The sequence below is a fragment of the Bufo bufo genome, chromosome 5 (assembly GCF_905171765.1).
Source record: "Bufo bufo chromosome 5, aBufBuf1.1, whole genome shotgun sequence".
Classification (NCBI taxonomy): domain Eukaryota; kingdom Metazoa; phylum Chordata; class Amphibia; order Anura; family Bufonidae; genus Bufo; species Bufo bufo.
This window is the reverse complement of record NC_053393.1, coordinates 60,461,500-60,465,893: the sequence shown is the minus strand read 5'-3', so window position 1 is coordinate 60,465,893 and position 4,394 is coordinate 60,461,500. Positions and strand designations below refer to the sequence as shown.

The following is a 4,394-nucleotide window of genomic DNA, read 5'->3' as shown; positions in this document are numbered from 1 at the left end:
TTTTAATAACATTAACTATAATAACATTGATGGTGTTAGGGTCAATTTTGACCCATATATATTTACTTCAAGAAAATAGCCAAAAGTCTTTTTTTTTAACATAAAACGTTCATAAACAATGAAAAGCAAGTAATAATACAAAATGTAGACTTGCAAGGTCAAACAAACAACACACAATCAAGCAAGGCAAACCAATAGAAATCAAGTACTAGTTTCAAAGCATCTTTGTGCAAGAACTTGCATGTGTTTGTGTGGGTGTTTTTAGATGCATGTGTTGCAAAAGCTGACACTTTTAGCATGTTCTTTGCAGATATATTTTTTACAGTGGAGGCATAATGTGTGTGTCTTTCTGTCCTTATTGCTGGGGCAGACCTGACACCTCTTTCTTTTAGAATCAGATGGCATCACTGGAGTTGTGGCTGTGGCTGTGCTGGTTGATGTTGAGGCAAGGCTAGATGATGATGAGGATGCTGGCACTGATTCTCTTTGTGTTGTTGATGGTGTGGATGGAGTGCTTGATGAACTCTGCATCTGTCTGATCACGGCTGCAGTGATTGGATCTCGAGACACCCGTTTCCTTTGCTCAATGTGTGCCTTGACAAGGGAACTTCCTAGCTCCTCGAGAAATATTCTCCACTTGTTATTTTTTTTTGTGTTCAGACCTGGGTGGATGTGGGTCCATAACACAAATGCATTGTATGCAGACACATCTAGGATGTTAGAAAACACAGCCATCGGCCATCTCCTGGTCATTCGCTGACAAGTATAGGTAGCAGTCAGCTTGTCCAGGTTGTCCCCTCCTCCTTTGTTTTTATTGTAATCCAGGATAATTTTTTTGGACAATATGAAACAACAGTGGTGGTGTCTGTAAAAGCAAATTTTGAAGAAAGTGGAGCTCTGTCCTTCACCTGCAAAATATCAGTGTGCAGCTCAGGTTTATTTATTTTTTATTGTGCCTACCATGGTGAGTTTCCTCCTGAGAAGTTCTTGTCCAAGGTCATAGCTGGTAAAAAAATTGTCACACGTGATATTGTGACCCCGCAGTCCAGTAGTCAAATCAAGGACTACACGTTGTCCTTGTTTTTTCTCAGGGATGCCACTTTCGGGTTTGCCGATGTAAATCTGTAGGTTCCATGCATAGCTTGTTTTTGCATCACAGGCTGCCCAGATTTTTATGCCGTATTTGGCTGGCTTACTGGGCATATACTGCCGGAAGGGGCAATTTCCACAGAAAGGGATCAAACGTTCATCTACTGTTACCTGAGGCCCAGGGTTAAACATTAGTGGAAGGAGCTGAACCAATTTCTCCCAGACATCCCTTATGGGAGCAAGCTTGTCAGATTTTGCTCTAGTATCTCTGTTGTCAAATCTGAAAACTCTTGATATCATTCGAAAGGTGTGAAGCGACATTGTTGCTGGGAAGATATATCTGCCTCTTGACTTGTCCCAGAGACTATCAGTGGCCTCATTATAGGATCTGTACACTCCAGCAAGAAGAAGAACACCAATATAAGCATCTAGGCATTCCTCATTTATGTCATTCAACATGTTGCCATGGACTTTTTTTCCTTCAAGGTTTGTCATTGCAATGATCACTTTTTTTAGTGACAATGGCATGAACAGTTCAAAACATGTTTTGATGTCACTTACTCTCGTCACAGCAAACCTTGTGATCCCAGGGGTCATTTTGATTACATCTGCAGCAGCTGCCCTGCCATGTAAGTCAGGAGGTTCTGAACTCCAACAGATCTTACCACTTTTGGATTTGAATGTTTCAGCAGGAACAGCAGCAGGTTCAGCACTGGTGGCCTCCTCATCAGATGTGTCTGTGTATTCTGGTTGATACTGTACTTCATCTTCTGGCTCAGAAACCTGCTCATCCATATCGCTATGCTGCTCTGTGTCCTCTGCCTCATTTTCATCCAAGATATAATCCAGTATTTGGCTTCCTGTAAATCTTCTCACTCTTGCATGCTGCATATTGGAGATGATTACTCTGCAAGTCAGCAACTCTGAAATGTATTGGTCCTATGTTTCTTTACTTTATTTAGAGAAGCAGACAAGCAGGCAAAGAGATGGGCCCCTCCCTAACTACAGCTCACAGGGTTGAGAGGTGATTGGCTGTCAGTGTTACTAAGCAGAGAGAGTGTTTAGGATTTCAGTTTTGGCACTTATTAGTGTCCTATAACCATAAACGTCTTAATTTTCACCACAGTATTTTATAATTTAGTGAAAAGGATTATTTTTCTATTACATTGTGTAAATAGAGGTTCCTGACAAAGTAAAAAAATCTTGATGCAATAAACAAATTTATGTGATACTTATAGACATTCAAAACCTGAAAACGGGTCGGTTCTGACCAGGGCCGGTGCAAGGATGTTTGCCGCCCTAGGCAAGATAAAAATTGCCGCCCCCCCCCCCCCCCCCTTATCAGATGATCTGCCCATATCATGACATCACATATGTTCCACCCCTTTCTAAGCTTTTAAATGAAAAGAACTGCTATGTTTCCCTTAGGGTTAATCCAGCTTCTTGTAGCTGTCTCTTTTTGCGGAACGGAATTGCAGACTCATACATTTCTATGGGGCCGCACGAAGTATCGGCCCCGATACGGAATTGCGGACCCGGATCCGCAATTCCGATCCTGAAAAAAATAGAACATGTCCTATTCTTGTCCGCAATAGCGGACAAGAATAGGCATATTCTCTTAGTGCCCGCAAAATGCCGAATGCACATTGCTGCTGTCCGTGTTTTGTGGATCCGCAAAACACACATGGATGTGTGAATGGACCCTAAATGTGAGGTAAATTAGTTTCCAATGTAGTATTAATAACTAAACAATTACATAATAAACATATTGCATTGTCTACTTACCACCAGGACAATAAGATTATCTGGTCTCTGGCTGCAGTCTGGCTCTTGGTCTGGCTCTGGGGACTCCTTTGTCACTCTCTTCCCCCCCTCCTTCCCTTGTCACTCTCTTTCCCCCCCCCTCCCTTGTCACTCTCTCCCGCCCCTCCCTTGTCACTCTCTCCCCCCCTCCCTTGTCACTCTCTCCCCCCCCCTCCCTTGTCACTCTCTCCCCCCTCCCTTGTCACTCTCATTTCCCCCCTCCCTTGTCACTCTCATTCTACCTCCCCCTCCCTTGTCACTCTCATTCTACCTCCCCCTCCCTTGTCACTCTCATTCTACCTCCCCTCCCTTGTCACTCTCATTCTACCCCCCCCCCTCCCTTGTCACTCTCATTCTACCCCCCCTCCCTTGTCACTCTTATTCCAGCCCCCCCCTTGTCACTCTCATTTTACCCCCCTCTATTGTCACTCTCATTCCAGCCCCCCCTCCCTTATCACTCTCATTTCAGCCCCCCTCCCTTGTCACTCTCATTCCAGCCCCCTCCCTTGTCAATCTCATTTTACCCCCCTCCCCTTCCCTCCCTTGTCACTCTCATTCCAGCCCCTCCCCTCCCTTGTCACTCTCATTTTACCCCTCCTCCCCTCCCTTGTCACTCTCAATTTACCCCCCTCCCTTGTCACTCTCATTTTACCCCCCTCCCTTGTCACTCTCATTCCAGCCCCCCCCCCTTATCACTCTCATTTGAGCCCCTCCTCCCTTGTCACTCTCATTCCAGCCCCCCTCCCTTGTCACTCTCATTATACCCCCCTCCCTTGTCACTCTCATTCCAGCCCCCCTTCCCTTGTCACTCTCATTTTACCCCCCTCCCCTCCCTTGTCACTCTCATTCCAGCCCCTCCCCTCTCTTGTTACTCTCATTTTACCCCCCCTCCCTTGTCACTCTCATTTTACCCCCCCCTTGTCACTCTCATTCCAGCCCCCCTCCCTTGTCACTCTCATTTTATCCCCCCTCCCTTGTCACTCTCATTCCAGCCCCCCTTCCCTTGTCACTCTCATTTTACCCCCCCTCCCCTCCCTTGTAACTCTCATTTTACCCCCCTCCCCTCCCTTGTCACTCTCATTTTACCCCCCCTCCCTTGTCACTCTCATTTCAGCCCCCCCCTTCCTTGTCACTCTCATTCCAGCCCCCCCCCCCGGTCACCTCTAGTGTAGCGTGGCCGAGTTCTGTTCAGTCCACGGTACATGAGCATTTGTTTCCTGTACCCGGCCGGACTGAAAGGAAGTGCACACTAAGTGAGCACTTCCTGTCAGTCCGGCCGGGTACAGGAAACAAAAGCTCCTGTACCGCGGACCGAACAGAGCTCGGCCACGGACAGCACAGAGCAGACACAGAATGACAGCAGGCGCAGGCAGGCTGCGCAGCACTGAGCCGGCGGCCGGAGATTCTTTAGAGCGGCAATCGCTTAGCCGCTCAGGAGGCGCAGCATGAGGGGCGCCGCCGGCCGGCCGAACTTATATAACCAACTTATTATTATTATGTTT

The 4,394-nt window shown here is 46.9% G+C and overlaps 1 pseudogene; it reads right to left on the bottom strand.

The window, feature by feature from the left end:
* Positions 1-261: 261 nt before the first annotated feature.
* On the bottom strand, positions 262-1,980 carry LOC121002379 (annotated as a pseudogene).
* Positions 1,981-4,394: the final 2,414 nt, after the last annotated feature.